Below are 19,782 nucleotides of genomic sequence, written 5' to 3'. Positions count from 1 at the left end.
CACCCCCCTGTAAACCACAGAACCAGCAGTTAATAAGAGTCTCACTCTGTTTTCGTGCTTAAGGGTTACATACCATACACCAGATGATTCCGTCTTCCAGATCGACAGTACCTCTTTTGCACGGATTCCTGGGTTCGATACCGACTGAATGATATCTAGTATTGCCTCCCTGTCAAAGTTTCTGATTACTGACTTCACACGTACCGTCAATGCAGCTTTCCTTTTATCCAGGAACTTGGTCGGCACTGGAGGCAGGACTGTGGCAGCACTGTAAGCCATGGTGACAGCAAGTGGGGGGAGACCAAAGGTCACACAAACACTATGTGTCTGATGCCCGCCCGTAGATCTGGAAAGAAAAATTCAATCAAACAATGTTCAATATCACCTTAATGATATACCGTGAAGATCGCTTCCACTGGATGCAAACAATAGATCGCAAGCCAAAAGGCCGAGAAGCGATGCCGGTTGTCGGCTTGCGCCGGCAAAATACCTCTATACCCACAGCATCTCATTAAGGGGCTGGATATTTACATTCCCTCTTTCAAAATATTCACCTCCAAAATTACACGCACGAAAACACGCAATTTCGGACCACGGGCGAGGGCCACGGCCAAAATGACCTTCTTTGTGGTGAAATACGACAATTTGTGTCAAGGCAGCAAAATGTGTAAATAACCTTATTTATTTCTTTGAAGAAACAGCGCTTGCGCTAAAACGTCGGGCCGACGTAGGAAAAACGTCCTGCAGCTAGGGCCATGAGCCTGTGGATCGGCGCTTAATGAACGAGGCGTGGGGACAGCAATTGGAAGAGTTTCTGCAGTCCCGACTTTGAGAAAGTCGCGCCCAGACAAGCGTGAAAAAAAGAACACAGCAACTGACCGCGTGGACTAAATCCACTAAACTTAAATACATTTCACGTATCAAAACAATGTTAGGGTAGGTGAATTTTAGTTAGAAATGTTGTTTTAATTAAGAAATGGAATGAAAGTTAAACAAACTTTGAAATTTCAATGTAAACTGACCCGGGAGAAACGCGCCGAGGCTTCTGGTACTTCCTTACCACTTGAAAACACTTTCTAGGGTTAGCTGGCGCTTAAGACGTGTGTTATCGACGGGGCAGAATGTGGTTGTGAGGGTGTGATTGTCTACGACGTAATTTCCGGCGTGCGACATCATGGCCGACGTCCTTGGATACGGGGACACAAAACAACTGCAAGTGGAAAATAAATCACTTTGAGGAACTTCCCGGGGCTTGGTTTGGACGGAGTACAATGTGGTTGAGTGGATGGGTCCATTTCTACAGTTTGGCTGTGGTTGCATGGTGCCTCCAGTGAAACGGACGCGCGAAAAGGGAGGGGACGGCGCAAAGTGAGATGAAAAAAGTGAAATGAAATGTGAAAAAGAGAGGGCTAAGTTAAGGGTTCTATTTTTTAATTTGTATTATGAGTGGTGGGCCATTCCCGGAGGTACTGCAATACCGGGTCAACCCGTGATGAGGGCGGAGCAAGCTCCGTGGCACCTCATCCCGTTGCAAAAATCAGTTTAATATCGATGTCTCCAATAGGAGACGTATCAGATATTAAGCTGATAAGAACAGATACTACACTTTGATCTTAGCCAAAAGGCCGAGAAGCGATGCCGGTTGTCGGCTTGCGCCGGCAAAATACCTCTATACCCACAGCATCTCATTAAGGGGCTGGATATTTACATTCCCTCTTTCAAAATATTCACCTCCAAAATTACACGCACGAAAACACGCAATTTCGGACCACGGGCGAGGGCCACGGCCAAAATGACCTTCTTTGTGGTGAAATACGACAATTTGTGTCAAGGCAGCAAAATGTGTAAATAACCTTATTTATTTCTTTGAAGAAACAGCGCTTGCGCTAAAACGTCGGGCCGACGTAGGAAAAACGTCCTGCAGCTAGGGCCATGAGCCTGTGGATCGGCGCTTAATGAACGAGGCGTGGGGACAGCAATTGGAAGAGTTTCTGCAGTCCCGACTTTGAGAAAGTCGCGCCCAGACAAGCGTGAAAAAAAGAACACAGCAACTGACCGCGTGGACTAAATCCACTAAACTTAAATACATTTCACGTATCAAAACAATGTTAGGGTAGGTGAATTTTAGTTAGAAATGTTGTTTTAATTAAGAAATGGAATGAAAGTTAAACAAACTTTGAAATTTCAATGTAAACTGACCCGGGAGAAACGCGCCGAGGCTTCTGGTACTTCCTTACCACTTGAAAACACTTTCTAGGGTTAGCTGGCGCTTAAGACGTGTGTTATCGACGGGGCAGAATGTGGTTGTGAGGGTGTGATTGTCTACGACGTAATTTCCGGCGTGCGACATCATGGCCGACGTCCTTGGATACGGGGACACAAAACAACTGCAAGTGGAAAATAAATCACTTTGAGGAACTTCCCGGGGCTTGGTTTGGACGGAGTACAATGTGGTTGAGTGGATGGGTCCATTTCTACAGTTTGGCTGTGGTTGCATGGTGCCTCCAGTGAAACGGACGCGCGAAAAGGGAGGGGACGGCGCAAAGTGAGATGAAAAAAGTGAAATGAAATGTGAAAAAGAGAGGGCTAAGTTAAGGGTTCTATTTTTTAATTTGTATTATGAGTGGTGGGCCATTCCCGGAGGTACTGCAATACCGGGTCAACCCGTGATGAGGGCGGAGCAAGCTCCGTGGCACCTCATCCCGTTGCAAAAATCAGTTTAATATCGATGTCTCCAATAGGAGACGTATCAGATATTAAGCTGATAAGAACAGATACTACACTTTGATCTTAGCCAAAAGGCCGAGAAGCGATGCCGGTTGTCGGCTTGCGCCGGCAAAATACCTCTATACCCACAGCATCTCATTAAGGGGCTGGATATTTACATTCCCTCTTTCAAAATATTCACCTCCAAAATTACACGCACGAAAACACGCAATTTCGGACCACGGGCGAGGGCCACGGCCAAAATGACCTTCTTTGTGGTGAAATACGACAATTTGTGTCAAGGCAGCAAAATGTGTAAATAACCTTATTTATTTCTTTGAAGAAACAGCGCTTGCGCTAAAACGTCGGGCCGACGTAGGAAAAACGTCCTGCAGCTAGGGCCATGAGCCTGTGGATCGGCGCTTAATGAACGAGGCGTGGGGACAGCAATTGGAAGAGTTTCTGCAGTCCCGACTTTGAGAAAGTCGCGCCCAGACAAGCGTGAAAAAAAGAACACAGCAACTGACCGCGTGGACTAAATCCACTAAACTTAAATACATTTCACGTATCAAAACAATGTTAGGGTAGGTGAATTTTAGTTAGAAATGTTGTTTTAATTAAGAAATGGAATGAAAGTTAAACAAACTTTGAAATTTCAATGTAAACTGACCCGGGAGAAACGCGCCGAGGCTTCTGGTACTTCCTTACCACTTGAAAACACTTTCTAGGGTTAGCTGGCGCTTAAGACGTGTGTTATCGACGGGGCAGAATGTGGTTGTGAGGGTGTGATTGTCTACGACGTAATTTCCGGCGTGCGACATCATGGCCGACGTCCTTGGATACGGGGACACAAAACAACTGCAAGTGGAAAATAAATCACTTTGAGGAACTTCCCGGGGCTTGGTTTGGACGGAGTACAATGTGGTTGAGTGGATGGGTCCATTTCTACAGTTTGGCTGTGGTTGCATGGTGCCTCCAGTGAAACGGACGCGCGAAAAGGGAGGGGACGGCGCAAAGTGAGATGAAAAAAGTGAAATGAAATGTGAAAAAGAGAGGGCTAAGTTAAGGGTTCTATTTTTTAATTTGTATTATGAGTGGTGGGCCATTCCCGGAGGTACTGCAATACCGGGTCAACCCGTGATGAGGGCGGAGCAAGCTCCGTGGCACCTCATCCCGTTGCAAAAATCAGTTTAATATCGATGTCTCCAATAGGAGACGTATCAGATATTAAGCTGATAAGAACAGATACTACACTTTGATCTTAGCCAAAAGGCCGAGAAGCGATGCCGGTTGTCGGCTTGCGCCGGCAAAATACCTCTATACCCACAGCATCTCATTAAGGGGCTGGATATTTACATTCCCTCTTTCAAAATATTCACCTCCAAAATTACACGCACGAAAACACGCAATTTCGGACCACGGGCGAGGGCCACGGCCAAAATGACCTTCTTTGTGGTGAAATACGACAATTTGTGTCAAGGCAGCAAAATGTGTAAATAACCTTATTTATTTCTTTGAAGAAACAGCGCTTGCGCTAAAACGTCGGGCCGACGTAGGAAAAACGTCCTGCAGCTAGGGCCATGAGCCTGTGGATCGGCGCTTAATGAACGAGGCGTGGGGACAGCAATTGGAAGAGTTTCTGCAGTCCCGACTTTGAGAAAGTCGCGCCCAGACAAGCGTGAAAAAAAGAACACAGCAACTGACCGCGTGGACTAAATCCACTAAACTTAAATACATTTCACGTATCAAAACAATGTTAGGGTAGGTGAATTTTAGTTAGAAATGTTGTTTTAATTAAGAAATGGAATGAAAGTTAAACAAACTTTGAAATTTCAATGTAAACTGACCCGGGAGAAACGCGCCGAGGCTTCTGGTACTTCCTTACCACTTGAAAACACTTTCTAGGGTTAGCTGGCGCTTAAGACGTGTGTTATCGACGGGGCAGAATGTGGTTGTGAGGGTGTGATTGTCTACGACGTAATTTCCGGCGTGCGACATCATGGCCGACGTCCTTGGATACGGGGACACAAAACAACTGCAAGTGGAAAATAAATCACTTTGAGGAACTTCCCGGGGCTTGGTTTGGACGGAGTACAATGTGGTTGAGTGGATGGGTCCATTTCTACAGTTTGGCTGTGGTTGCATGGTGCCTCCAGTGAAACGGACGCGCGAAAAGGGAGGGGACGGCGCAAAGTGAGATGAAAAAAGTGAAATGAAATGTGAAAAAGAGAGGGCTAAGTTAAGGGTTCTATTTTTTAATTTGTATTATGAGTGGTGGGCCATTCCCGGAGGTACTGCAATACCGGGTCAACCCGTGATGAGGGCGGAGCAAGCTCCGTGGCACCTCATCCCGTTGCAAAAATCAGTTTAATATCGATGTCTCCAATAGGAGACGTATCAGATATTAAGCTGATAAGAACAGATACTACACTTTGATCTTAGCCAAAAGGCCGAGAAGCGATGCCGGTTGTCGGCTTGCGCCGGCAAAATACCTCTATACCCACAGCATCTCATTAAGGGGCTGGATATTTACATTCCCTCTTTCAAAATATTCACCTCCAAAATTACACGCACGAAAACACGCAATTTCGGACCACGGGCGAGGGCCACGGCCAAAATGACCTTCTTTGTGGTGAAATACGACAATTTGTGTCAAGGCAGCAAAATGTGTAAATAACCTTATTTATTTCTTTGAAGAAACAGCGCTTGCGCTAAAACGTCGGGCCGACGTAGGAAAAACGTCCTGCAGCTAGGGCCATGAGCCTGTGGATCGGCGCTTAATGAACGAGGCGTGGGGACAGCAATTGGAAGAGTTTCTGCAGTCCCGACTTTGAGAAAGTCGCGCCCAGACAAGCGTGAAAAAAAGAACACAGCAACTGACCGCGTGGACTAAATCCACTAAACTTAAATACATTTCACGTATCAAAACAATGTTAGGGTAGGTGAATTTTAGTTAGAAATGTTGTTTTAATTAAGAAATGGAATGAAAGTTAAACAAACTTTGAAATTTCAATGTAAACTGACCCGGGAGAAACGCGCCGAGGCTTCTGGTACTTCCTTACCACTTGAAAACACTTTCTAGGGTTAGCTGGCGCTTAAGACGTGTGTTATCGACGGGGCAGAATGTGGTTGTGAGGGTGTGATTGTCTACGACGTAATTTCCGGCGTGCGACATCATGGCCGACGTCCTTGGATACGGGGACACAAAACAACTGCAAGTGGAAAATAAATCACTTTGAGGAACTTCCCGGGGCTTGGTTTGGACGGAGTACAATGTGGTTGAGTGGATGGGTCCATTTCTACAGTTTGGCTGTGGTTGCATGGTGCCTCCAGTGAAACGGACGCGCGAAAAGGGAGGGGACGGCGCAAAGTGAGATGAAAAAAGTGAAATGAAATGTGAAAAAGAGAGGGCTAAGTTAAGGGTTCTATTTTTTAATTTGTATTATGAGTGGTGGGCCATTCCCGGAGGTACTGCAATACCGGGTCAACCCGTGATGAGGGCGGAGCAAGCTCCGTGGCACCTCATCCCGTTGCAAAAATCAGTTTAATATCGATGTCTCCAATAGGAGACGTATCAGATATTAAGCTGATAAGAACAGATACTACACTTTGATCTTAGCCAAAAGGCCGAGAAGCGATGCCGGTTGTCGGCTTGCGCCGGCAAAATACCTCTATACCCACAGCATCTCATTAAGGGGCTGGATATTTACATTCCCTCTTTCAAAATATTCACCTCCAAAATTACACGCACGAAAACACGCAATTTCGGACCACGGGCGAGGGCCACGGCCAAAATGACCTTCTTTGTGGTGAAATACGACAATTTGTGTCAAGGCAGCAAAATGTGTAAATAACCTTATTTATTTCTTTGAAGAAACAGCGCTTGCGCTAAAACGTCGGGCCGACGTAGGAAAAACGTCCTGCAGCTAGGGCCATGAGCCTGTGGATCGGCGCTTAATGAACGAGGCGTGGGGACAGCAATTGGAAGAGTTTCTGCAGTCCCGACTTTGAGAAAGTCGCGCCCAGACAAGCGTGAAAAAAAGAACACAGCAACTGACCGCGTGGACTAAATCCACTAAACTTAAATACATTTCACGTATCAAAACAATGTTAGGGTAGGTGAATTTTAGTTAGAAATGTTGTTTTAATTAAGAAATGGAATGAAAGTTAAACAAACTTTGAAATTTCAATGTAAACTGACCCGGGAGAAACGCGCCGAGGCTTCTGGTACTTCCTTACCACTTGAAAACACTTTCTAGGGTTAGCTGGCGCTTAAGACGTGTGTTATCGACGGGGCAGAATGTGGTTGTGAGGGTGTGATTGTCTACGACGTAATTTCCGGCGTGCGACATCATGGCCGACGTCCTTGGATACGGGGACACAAAACAACTGCAAGTGGAAAATAAATCACTTTGAGGAACTTCCCGGGGCTTGGTTTGGACGGAGTACAATGTGGTTGAGTGGATGGGTCCATTTCTACAGTTTGGCTGTGGTTGCATGGTGCCTCCAGTGAAACGGACGCGCGAAAAGGGAGGGGACGGCGCAAAGTGAGATGAAAAAAGTGAAATGAAATGTGAAAAAGAGAGGGCTAAGTTAAGGGTTCTATTTTTTAATTTGTATTATGAGTGGTGGGCCATTCCCGGAGGTACTGCAATACCGGGTCAACCCGTGATGAGGGCGGAGCAAGCTCCGTGGCACCTCATCCCGTTGCAAAAATCAGTTTAATATCGATGTCTCCAATAGGAGACGTATCAGATATTAAGCTGATAAGAACAGATACTACACTTTGATCTTAGCCAAAAGGCCGAGAAGCGATGCCGGTTGTCGGCTTGCGCCGGCAAAATACCTCTATACCCACAGCATCTCATTAAGGGGCTGGATATTTACATTCCCTCTTTCAAAATATTCACCTCCAAAATTACACGCACGAAAACACGCAATTTCGGACCACGGGCGAGGGCCACGGCCAAAATGACCTTCTTTGTGGTGAAATACGACAATTTGTGTCAAGGCAGCAAAATGTGTAAATAACCTTATTTATTTCTTTGAAGAAACAGCGCTTGCGCTAAAACGTCGGGCCGACGTAGGAAAAACGTCCTGCAGCTAGGGCCATGAGCCTGTGGATCGGCGCTTAATGAACGAGGCGTGGGGACAGCAATTGGAAGAGTTTCTGCAGTCCCGACTTTGAGAAAGTCGCGCCCAGACAAGCGTGAAAAAAAGAACACAGCAACTGACCGCGTGGACTAAATCCACTAAACTTAAATACATTTCACGTATCAAAACAATGTTAGGGTAGGTGAATTTTAGTTAGAAATGTTGTTTTAATTAAGAAATGGAATGAAAGTTAAACAAACTTTGAAATTTCAATGTAAACTGACCCGGGAGAAACGCGCCGAGGCTTCTGGTACTTCCTTACCACTTGAAAACACTTTCTAGGGTTAGCTGGCGCTTAAGACGTGTGTTATCGACGGGGCAGAATGTGGTTGTGAGGGTGTGATTGTCTACGACGTAATTTCCGGCGTGCGACATCATGGCCGACGTCCTTGGATACGGGGACACAAAACAACTGCAAGTGGAAAATAAATCACTTTGAGGAACTTCCCGGGGCTTGGTTTGGACGGAGTACAATGTGGTTGAGTGGATGGGTCCATTTCTACAGTTTGGCTGTGGTTGCATGGTGCCTCCAGTGAAACGGACGCGCGAAAAGGGAGGGGACGGCGCAAAGTGAGATGAAAAAAGTGAAATGAAATGTGAAAAAGAGAGGGCTAAGTTAAGGGTTCTATTTTTTAATTTGTATTATGAGTGGTGGGCCATTCCCGGAGGTACTGCAATACCGGGTCAACCCGTGATGAGGGCGGAGCAAGCTCCGTGGCACCTCATCCCGTTGCAAAAATCAGTTTAATATCGATGTCTCCAATAGGAGACGTATCAGATATTAAGCTGATAAGAACAGATACTTTTTTTCTTTTTGATAAAATTTAATACATAAAAGAATTTTACAGGCGCGGACAGCGCGGTCGCTGCAGGGCGGCCTAAAAGAATATCACAACAAAGAGTTATGCCCTGCAGCGCTAACATAAAATGAACTAAAGAGGAAAAGAAGTGCCACATCCGGCTACATGCAAACTGAACAGTAATACTTTATACAATACATAAGGAAAAAAGTAAAAGAAGCAAACATAAATGAAACACACGTAAAATATACAAATAGGTTTGCCTTAGTCTGGCTTCAGAAACAAATAATTAATTCATACATTCAAGACATATGAACAAAACACACAACATGTACAGCTCAACTACTCATCACAAGCACATACATACTATATACAATTTTGACATAATACATATAATACACATACAACATGCATAACATCAATATGTAGAATCACACATATACAAACATAAAAAATGCCAGTCTCTGGCAGCATGCAACATTTAAGAACTTACATGTAAAACTAACACAAAAGGTGCCTTACTGGCTACATGCACAAACAAAATGCATAAATATATACAATATAAAACATACTTTATATAAGAGGTTACACCAGAACGTTACATGCTTACAAATGAAGTTATATACATAATTCTAATGAATGATTAGCATTGATTTTGCAAAAGATGGAAGAAAACAGCCAATATTTAGAAAAGATAGATAATGGAAAGCGACAAAAGTCAACCTTGACACGTGTCCTAAGGAAACACAAAAAACGCAACATGATATCATTCCCATTTAATTTTGTGTGCTCAAATTTATTAGAATTCCGAACAAGCCAAATGGTATACTTTGCCAAAGTTAAAAGGTAAATGCACATTGATTTTTGATAAGAATTTGGAATTTTGGGAACCAAATTAAATCGAATGACTTCGTTAGATCGTTTTAATAAACCAAATGACAATTGATCTAACCACTGGAAAACGATATCCCATAAAACATCCACACACGAGCAATAGATGAAGAGATGGTCAGAAGTCTCTATTGCTATACGACAGAGTGGACAGTTCGGAGTGACAGACATTCCCCGAGTATAGAGAGTATACCCCAAGGGGAGAGAATCATAGATGAGACGATAATTGACCGATTTCGAAAGTGGATCCACGAAGGAATTATGCAAATTAAGCCAAACCTGTCGAAAAGGAATACGTGGATACAACGTTTCAACTTTATTTTCCACAACAGTTTGTAATAAGCAAGAATAGAACTGTTTTGAAGTAAACCGAAACATATCTATCAGATAATTTGAATTAACAGCTTCAAACTGTCTTACAGCCAATAAGCACGTCTGATAGAATTGTGGCATCGTCTCAGAGTGTGGAAATAATAGTGAAGCAAAAGTAGAACAATAGTGGCGTAAAGACATTCCTAACCAATATTTTGCAAAAAATGTCCACTTAGCTGAGGAATTAAGTAAAAGATTTTGAATGTGCCTTAGATAAAAAGAATATAATTTTGATTGGATGTGTACTACACCCAAACCCCCATCTAAAGTAGATTTATAGCACACAGACCTCCGAATAGGTTCAGCAGTGGATTGCCAAATAAACCGAAAAGTCTCCCTCTGAAAAAGGTCGACATAATGTTTTGAATATATAGTTACTGCCCCACGGTACCAAAATTTAGATAAGGCCATAATATTGCACACAGTAGATTTACCAAAAATAGAAATTGAACGTCCCTTCGCACCGTTTAAAACTGAACGAAATTTAGATAATATAGGATGTAACTGATCGTCTACATTGACATTCTTGCCTGTTACAATTCCAACTATTTTTGACTGCTCAATCCAAGAGATACCGAAAGGGTGGTCCGATCTTGAACGCCATTTGCCAACAAAAATGCCATGAGTTTTTGCTAGATTCAATTTGGAGCCTGACGCTTTACCATAACAAGAATATGCTGCCAAAAGGTGACCAATTGAAGCGTCAGTTGTACAAAAACCAAGCCCATCATCAGCAAAAGCAGATATTTTTGCTGAATCATCAATGCCTGGTAAAGAAAGCCCTACAACTTTTGAATTTTTTCTTATATAACAGAGTAAAGGCTCCAGTGCTAATACATACAGAGATGGAGACAAGCCACATCCCTGTCGGACAGACCTCGTTACAGGAAATGATTTTGAAATGTGTTGGTTAATTATAAGCGCACTAGATATGTCCTGATATAAAATTTTAACCCATTTTTTAAAATTTGGACCAAAGCCAAAAGCGTCCAGCACTTTAAACAAAAACTCATGAGAGACCCGATCAAATGCCTTCTCTTGGTCTAAACTGATAAAGGCACAAGGCAGATCTTTTTGATCCACATAATCCAACACATTGCGAATTAAATGGCAGTTATCTTGAATAGATCGGCCAGGAACAGCACAAGTTTGATCTAAATGCACGATACTACCTATAACATTGCCTAAACGTGTGCATAATAATTTAGAAATAATTTTGACATCAACATTTAATAAAGAAATGGGACGCCAGTTACGAACATTATCAGCATTATTAATGTCTTTACACAAAAGAGAAATATAAGAAGTTTTAGATGATTCAGGTAAGGAAGTTTCCTGAAAAGACAACTGAATAACACGGAGAAGTACATCACCAAGAACATCAAAATTATAAACATAAAACTCCTTAGTAAGCCCGTCTGGACCCGGAGACTTATTATTCTCCATAGCCTTAAGGGTCTTTAGAATTTCATCACGAGTTATCTCCCCTTCCAGTGAAGCCGAATCATCCGAATGAAGCGCCGGTAAATCAGCAAGGAATTGATTGCAAATTTCCTCATCAATGGGCTCATAGCCAAACAATTCGCTATAAAAATCAACAAAAAACGCCCATGATTTCACGAGAGGTACTTACTTTATTGCCAAACGAGTCTAAAATTGAAGAAATAGTTTTCTTTTTACCTCTCTGTGCTTCCTTGCGTAAGAAATAACTGGAAGGTTTTTCACCATTTTCAAGGTCCTTAGCCTTGGAACGAACTAGACGACCTTTAAATTCCAACATTTCCAAATCATTGAGTTGTTTCTTTACAGCCTCAATTTGGTCACAATAAAGCCCAGGACGTAGAGATTCAGCTTGACACAAGTTTCTGTATTGTTTAATTAAATCATTATGAAGAGATGCCCTTTGTGACTTACATACTTGAGCATACAATTTAACAAATGAACGAATTTCCAACTTGAAGGCATCCCACCAGTCTAAAGTAATAGAATTTAAGGGAGGAATATGATTTAAACAAAACCCCTGAAATAAAACCTTGAATGAGTTATCTAATAATGAATTATTAAATTTGAAATACCCCGGGCCAAAACTTATGCCAGCAAAATCCCTTAGCTTAAATGACACATAGTCATGGTCAGAAAAGGAACAAGGAGATATATCTACAGTCTCAAGTGTACAGCGCAGAGTAGAAGAAATATAGAACCGGTCCAGACGAGATCCAACGCCGGCTGAGTTGCGCCAGGAAACCGCCACAGAACCAGGAAACTTGGAGCGATACACATCAAAAATAGAAAAATCAGAAACCCATTGTTTAATAATATTTGACCCAGCCTGAACCAAAGTCCTACCCCCAACTTTATCCAATTGTATATTTAAAACACAATTAAAATCCCCTCCTAAAATAATATACCTACTAGTAACTAAATACTTAGCAATAGTCCTAAAAAATTCAACTCGATCTGCATCAACATTCGGAGCATAAACATTTATAAATCTGACACCATGCCCATCAACAGATAAATCAACAACAAGTAGCCTTCCCTCCACATCGAAATAAAAGAAATCAACAACGAAATTAACCTTAGAAGACACAATAAACCCTACCCCACGACTGAAATTACTCCCAAAGCTCCAGAATGCTTTCCCCTGAAATTTAGATTCGAACAATTTAGCTAACCTTAGATTGTAAACATGAGTCTCTTGAAGAAATAAAAAATCAATGCTATCATTAACAAAAGAATCAGCAAGTAAATCTAACTTTGAAGAGTTATTAAGAAGACCATTACAGTTGATTGAGACAAAATTATACATGATGTGTGATGAGTAGGAAATGACAGAAGCGTACGTAAAATATATTGCAGCTATATACATATTATTTACTAGATTCACATGTAAAAACAAACATCAAAAAGACAAAATGACAACATGAAACATTCCATAAATTAAACCATAAATATTCAAGCAACACAGTGCACTTAATTCTTACCCGTAAAAAGCCCAAAACCTTCAAGAAACAATGAAAACCAAGTAATATGCAAATGAGCTGTGGCCAAGTTTTGTACAAAGCAAATACTTCAAAGACAAAATTTACCCATAATGCATCAGTTACTAATTCCAACCAAGTGAAAGAAACCCTCTTAAAATACACAATAGTATAAACATTAATCGAAAGATCCGAACACTCCCCACACAGGGAGAACCATGCAAACAATGTTAATTTCAGTAGTCTGGCTCGTTTAGCGATGGACATTGCTTGGTCGTTATCTGAAGTTCGCTCACACACTTGCGCACTTTACGGGGGGTCCCGCTTACTGGCTATCACTCGCTCAGCACGATGAGGTCCCGTCGGGGAACGCGTAACTGCAACAGCAGCGGCATCAGCCACACCCAAAGGAATGGACGATAGCCTTTGTTTTTTCCCCGACGAGGACCCACGTGTCACTGATCTCGAACGATGTTTCGATCTATTCACTTCCTGCCATGACTGGGAACTTATACTAGCTAATAGATTATCAGTGTCCTGAGAATCCATCAATTCAAGAGCGGGCACTGAGGCAGCTGCAGCATAGCTTTTAGCAACACCCTGCTTTTCAACGTCTTTATCTGCGTCACTCTCTTCCTGACTCTGGCCCTGACTCTGAATAACCATTACATTCTCAGATTCATCTACCTCATTCTCTCTATCAACCATCACGTGACCTGGCTCACTATGTACAGCAACAACATTATCAGGCGCTTCCTTAGATTGCTCCTCCACACCCTTTTCACTAATGTCTTTTTGCTGATCACGATTGGCATATCTCCTTGGGCATTCAGATCGTGTATGTCCCAAATGGTAGCATCGTAAACAAACAGGCAGCCTACCTGGTGCTGTTATCAGCATACTCATTCTGTCTCCCAGCCTGACGATATAAGGAATGGTGGCAGCCTTGTCACAATCTGTCTGGAGTTGCACAATCCTGACGCCAGTCTGCATGGGTTCCCCTCCCACAATCATGGTCTCGGATGACACTGAAATAACGGTTCCAAAACGGGAAAAGAAATCCCTGAGAAAAGCATCGGACACAATGTCATGCAACCAGTGCACCCGCAAGTCCATAATCTCTTTTTCATAAGGGGTGAAATCCACTTTCACCCCCCTGTAAACCACAGAACCAGCAGTTAATAAGAGTCTCACTCTGTTTTCGTGCTTAAGGGTTACATACCATACACCAGATGATTCCGTCTTCCAGATCGACAGTACCTCTTTTGCACGGATTCCTGGGTTCGATACCGACTGAATGATATCTAGTATTGCCTCCCTGTCAAAGTTTCTGATTACTGACTTCACACGTACCGTCAATGCAGCTTTCCTTTTATCCAGGAACTTGGTCGGCACTGGAGGCAGGACTGTGGCAGCACTGTAAGCCATGGTGACAGCAAGTGGGGGGAGACCAAAGGTCACACAAACACTATGTGTCTGATGCCCGCCCGTAGATCTGGAAAGAAAAATTCAATCAAACAATGTTCAATATCACCTTAATGATATACCGTGAAGATCGCTTCCACTGGATGCAAACAATAGATCGCAAGCCAAAAGGCCGAGAAGCGATGCCGGTTGTCGGCTTGCGCCGGCAAAATACCTCTATACCCACAGCATCTCATTAAGGGGCTGGATATTTACATTCCCTCTTTCAAAATATTCACCTCCAAAATTACACGCACGAAAACACGCAATTTCGGACCACGGGCGAGGGCCACGGCCAAAATGACCTTCTTTGTGGTGAAATACGACAATTTGTGTCAAGGCAGCAAAATGTGTAAATAACCTTATTTATTTCTTTGAAGAAACAGCGCTTGCGCTAAAACGTCGGGCCGACGTAGGAAAAACGTCCTGCAGCTAGGGCCATGAGCCTGTGGATCGGCGCTTAATGAACGAGGCGTGGGGACAGCAATTGGAAGAGTTTCTGCAGTCCCGACTTTGAGAAAGTCGCGCCCAGACAAGCGTGAAAAAAAGAACACAGCAACTGACCGCGTGGACTAAATCCACTAAACTTAAATACATTTCACGTATCAAAACAATGTTAGGGTAGGTGAATTTTAGTTAGAAATGTTGTTTTAATTAAGAAATGGAATGAAAGTTAAACAAACTTTGAAATTTCAATGTAAACTGACCCGGGAGAAACGCGCCGAGGCTTCTGGTACTTCCTTACCACTTGAAAACACTTTCTAGGGTTAGCTGGCGCTTAAGACGTGTGTTATCGACGGGGCAGAATGTGGTTGTGAGGGTGTGATTGTCTACGACGTAATTTCCGGCGTGCGACATCATGGCCGACGTCCTTGGATACGGGGACACAAAACAACTGCAAGTGGAAAATAAATCACTTTGAGGAACTTCCCGGGGCTTGGTTTGGACGGAGTACAATGTGGTTGAGTGGATGGGTCCATTTCTACAGTTTGGCTGTGGTTGCATGGTGCCTCCAGTGAAACGGACGCGCGAAAAGGGAGGGGACGGCGCAAAGTGAGATGAAAAAAGTGAAATGAAATGTGAAAAAGAGAGGGCTAAGTTAAGGGTTCTATTTTTTAATTTGTATTATGAGTGGTGGGCCATTCCCGGAGGTACTGCAATACCGGGTCAACCCGTGATGAGGGCGGAGCAAGCTCCGTGGCACCTCATCCCGTTGCAAAAATCAGTTTAATATCGATGTCTCCAATAGGAGACGTATCAGATATTAAGCTGATAAGAACAGATACTTTTTTTCTTTTTTATAAAATTTATTACCGAAAAATAAATTTTGTACAGTCGCGTACAGCGCTGTCACTGCAGGGCCGCCTAAAAGTATCACAGTTTGTGGGCCCTGCAGTGTGAACAGAGTAAGGAACTACAGAGGAAAGGAAAACGTCAAAACCAAAACAACTATAATGAAGTAAAGCAACATACACAGAAAAACAGACAGAATAGTAAGATGGCAAAAAACACCGGCTGCCCTACCCCGGCTGCAGATACAAAATACAAGGCAGTGAGGACAAGGGGACAAGCAATCAGGGCATACAGACCTATAATGGACAAAAGACACCAAGATCAGTTACTCTACAGTAAAGAGTCTTATACATGGAAGACTAGGTTATAATCTGTACCAACGGAACAAAACAAAGAAGTAGAGAGCCAATAATCAGAAAAGGTGGAGAAAGAGAAACGGAGAAAGTCAGCTCTGATTCGTGTCCTAAGGAATGACAAGAAACGCAAAACAATATCATTTCCAGTTAAGTGTTTGTGCTCAAACTTATTCAAATTTCGAACTAACCAAATGGAATATTTCGCCAAAGTTAAAAGATACAAACACACAGCTTTCCGACATGAATTTGGTATTTTCGGTACCAAAGTGAACCGAATACACTCATTACCTTTTTGCAATAGGCCAAAAGAGAGATGATGTAGCCAATTGAAAATGATATCCCACAACACTGTAACACACGGGCAATAGATAAAAAGGTGATCCGAAGTTTCTATTGCCATACGACAGAGAGCACAGTTTGGAGTGACAGCCATTCCCCGGGCATAGAGAAGATACCCTAAAGGGAGAGAACCATAAATGAGACGATAATTTACAGATTTTGAAATGGGATCCACGAAAGGATGATGTAAATTAAGCCAGACTTGCCTAAACTGAATACGTGGATACAAAGGCTCAACCTTATTTTCCAAAAGGGGTTGCAAGAGACACCAATAAAACTGTTTAGAGGAGAATCGAAAAATATCTACCAACGAATTCGAATGGACTGTCTCAAAACGTTTGAGTGCCAAAAAGCAATGTTGGTAGAAAGGGGGCATCGTCTCAGAATGGGGAAATAAAAGAGAAGCAAAGTCAGGACGATAGTGACGTAAGGACATTCCTAGCCAATATTTAGCAAAGTAAATCCACTTAGCTGAAGAATGAGACACTAAATTTTGAAGATGCCGTAAATATAAGGCTTGTAATTTGGATGGAATGTGAATCACACCCAATCCTCCATCCAAAAGTGGCTTATAACACACAGAACGCCGAATAGGCTCAGCAGTGGAGTGCCAAATGAAGCGAAAAGTCTCTCTTTGAAAGAGATCAACATAATGTTTAGAATAAATGGTAACCGCTCCCCGGTACCACAGCTTAGATAAGGCCACGACATTGCACACAATAGTTTTGCCAAAAATAGACATGATACGCCCTTGAGTAAGATTCAGTACTGAGCGGAATTTAGATAGTATAGGATGAAATTGATCGTCTGCATGAACCGCCTTGCCTGTCATAATTCCAAGAATTTTTGATTGCTCGATCCAAGAAATACCAAAAGGATGATCAGACCGACTACTCCATTTGCCAACAAAAATACCATGAGATTTTGCAAGATTCAATTTAGAGCCAGACGCTTTGCCAAAATAAGAATAAGTTGTCAAAAGGTGGCCAATAGAAGCGTCCGTAGTGCAAAATCCAAGACCATCATCAGCAAAGGCAGATATTTTTGCTGAGTCATCTGTACCCGGTAATTTGACACCATGAATTTGAGAATGGTTTCGAATGTAGTGCAAGAGAGGTTCTAGTGCCAGGACATACAGAGAAGGGGACAAGCCACATCCCTGCCGGACAGACCTCGTTACAGGAAAAGGCCTGGAAATGTGCTGATTAATTATAAGTGCACTAGATATGTCCGTATAAAGAATTTGAACCCATTTCTGAAAATTTGGACCAAAGCCAAAAGCGTCCAAGACTTTAAACAAAAACTGATGAGAGACCCGATCAAAAGCCTTCTCTTGGTCTAAACTAATAAAAGCACAAGGTAGATCTTTTTGATCTACATAATCTAGCACATTACGTATAAGATGGCAATTATCATGGATAGACCTGCCTGGAACAGCACAAGTTTGATCTAAATGCACGATGCTACCTATAACCTTTCCTAAACGTGTGCATAACAATTTGGAAATGATTTTCACATCAACATTTAATAATGAAATAGGGCGCCAGCTGCGAACATTAGTTGCATTATTAATGTCCTTACAGAGCAGAGTAATATAGGAGGTTTTAGAGGAAAGAGGAAGACTACTCTGAAGAAAGCACAGTTGAACAACACGAAGAAGGACATCACCAAGAAACTCAAAAGTAGACACATAAAATTCCTTAGAAAGCCCATCCGGACCTGGAGATTTATTACTCTCCATAGCCTTAAGGGTGTTTAGAATTTCATCTCGAGTAATGTCCCCTTCCAGTGAAGCCGAATCATCCGAAAGAAGCGTGGGTAAATCAGCAAGGAATTGATTACAAATTCCATCATCAATGGGCTCATAGCCAAAGAGGTCGCTATAAAAATCAACAAAAACGCCCATGATGTCACGAGAGGTAGTGACAGTATGGCCATGAGAGTCTAAAATGGAGGTGATAGATTTTTTTTTACCTCTCTGTGCTTCCTTGCGTAAAAAATAGCTGGAAGGTTTTTCACCCGCTTCGAGGTCCTTAGCTTTAGAACGGACTAAAGTACCCCTGAATTCCAACATTTCCAAATCATAAAGTTGTTTCTTTACAGCCGCAATTTGATCGGAATAAAGGCCAGGATGTAAAGATTCAGCATGGCATAAAGTTTTATACTGAGTACGTAAATCCACACTGAGAGATGCTCTATCGGACTTTCGATCCTTGGCTAGTAATTGAAGAAAATATTGAATTTTTAGTTTGAAAGCATCCCACCATTCCAAAGTAATTGATGCCAAAGGGGGAATATGAGTTAAACAAAACCCTTCAAACAAAAGTTTGAATGAGTCATCAAATAACGAATTATTACATTTAAAGTAACCAGGACCAAACTGAACGCCAGCAAAATCTTTCAGCTTAAATGACACATAATCATGATCAGAAAAAGAACAAGGCAAAATAGCTGAAGTAACAAGGGCACAACTAAGAGAAGATGAAATATAGAAACGGTCCAGACGAGACCCAACACCAGCTGTATTGCGCCAAGTCATGGTCTGGGAACCAGGAAACAAAGTACGATAGACATCAAATAATGAAAAGTCAGAGACCCATTGTCTGATAATATTAGCCCCAGGTTGATTAGAGGCACTGCCACCAACCTTATCTAAGGTAATGTTTAAAACACAATTAAAATCCCCCCCTAAAATAAGAAGCTGATTAGTGACAAAAAACTTTTCTATAGCATGAAAAAAGACAATGCGATCGGCAGGAATATTAGGGGCATAAACATTGATAAAACGAACATTGTAACCATTAAAGCTGAGATCCACAACTAAGAATCTCCCTTCCAGATCAAAATAAAAATAATGAACACGAAAATTAATGTGTGATGAGACAATAAAGCCCACCCCACGACTAAAATTTGTGCCGAAGCTCCAGAAAGCCTTTCCCTGAAATTTAGACTCCAAACATTTAGCTGCCTTCAAATTAGAAATATGGGTCTCCTGGAGAAAAAGAAAATCAACAGAAGAGGTATTGAAAAATTGGGATAAAAGATGGGACTTATTAGAATTGTCTAATAGTCCATTACAGTTAAGGGAGACAAACTGATACATACAAGAGTTGTTTGGTCAAAACTAACTGGATGTAAACAACAGAACCATAACACATAGCAATGCAAAAAGAAGCAACATAAGACATCCAAGTGAACAAAGAATAGGAGGCGTACATAAAAGCCGTCCAAAGAAGGACTAGCGTACAATAACATCCTAACTAACAAGGAAAACAACAAGGATAAGCGGTTCACAAACAAACAACAACACAAAAAAGAACACAAAGAGCAAAATACATAATATATCATCAAGGAGAAATTGAAATACAGTAAAAAGAACATGGTATGCAAAGAAAGAGACCTTTGGCAGTACAGAGAGAAAAAGGA

The 19,782-nt window shown here is 42.2% G+C and overlaps 7 non-coding genes and 1 pseudogene across 7 annotated transcripts; all 8 read right to left on the bottom strand.

Moving 5' to 3' along the window:
• Positions 1-1,444: 1,444 nt before the first annotated feature.
• On the bottom strand, positions 1,445-1,637 carry LOC137274822 (U2 spliceosomal RNA). The gene has a single exon (XR_010956209.1). It is a non-coding gene; the product is annotated as a U2 spliceosomal RNA (small nuclear RNA).
• Positions 1,638-2,621: 984 nt separating this feature from the next.
• Positions 2,622-2,814, bottom strand: LOC137274819 (U2 spliceosomal RNA). The gene has a single exon (XR_010956208.1). It is a non-coding gene; the product is annotated as a U2 spliceosomal RNA (small nuclear RNA).
• Positions 2,815-3,798: 984 nt separating this feature from the next.
• On the bottom strand, positions 3,799-3,991 carry LOC137274818 (U2 spliceosomal RNA). The gene has a single exon (XR_010956207.1). It is a non-coding gene; the product is annotated as a U2 spliceosomal RNA (small nuclear RNA).
• A 984-nt stretch (positions 3,992-4,975) lies between these two features.
• LOC137274817 (U2 spliceosomal RNA) lies at positions 4,976-5,168 on the bottom strand. The gene has a single exon (XR_010956206.1). It is a non-coding gene; the product is annotated as a U2 spliceosomal RNA (small nuclear RNA).
• A 984-nt stretch (positions 5,169-6,152) lies between these two features.
• On the bottom strand, positions 6,153-6,345 carry LOC137274816 (U2 spliceosomal RNA). The gene has a single exon (XR_010956205.1). It is a non-coding gene; the product is annotated as a U2 spliceosomal RNA (small nuclear RNA).
• Positions 6,346-7,329: 984 nt separating this feature from the next.
• LOC137274815 (U2 spliceosomal RNA) lies at positions 7,330-7,522 on the bottom strand. Its single transcript, XR_010956204.1, has one exon. It is a non-coding gene; the product is annotated as a U2 spliceosomal RNA (small nuclear RNA).
• Positions 7,523-8,506: 984 nt separating this feature from the next.
• Positions 8,507-8,701, bottom strand: LOC137274855 (U2 spliceosomal RNA). The gene has a single exon (XR_010956234.1). It is a non-coding gene; the product is annotated as a U2 spliceosomal RNA (small nuclear RNA).
• Positions 8,702-15,497: 6,796 nt separating this feature from the next.
• LOC137274850 (U2 spliceosomal RNA) lies at positions 15,498-15,679 on the bottom strand (annotated as a pseudogene).
• Between the last annotated feature and the right edge of the window lie 4,103 nt (positions 15,680-19,782).

This window comes from Haliotis asinina, chromosome 2 (genome assembly GCF_037392515.1).
Source record: "Haliotis asinina isolate JCU_RB_2024 chromosome 2, JCU_Hal_asi_v2, whole genome shotgun sequence".
NCBI classification, from domain to species: Eukaryota; Metazoa; Mollusca; class Gastropoda; order Lepetellida; family Haliotidae; genus Haliotis; species Haliotis asinina.
This window is presented reverse-complemented; position numbering and strand designations above follow the sequence as displayed.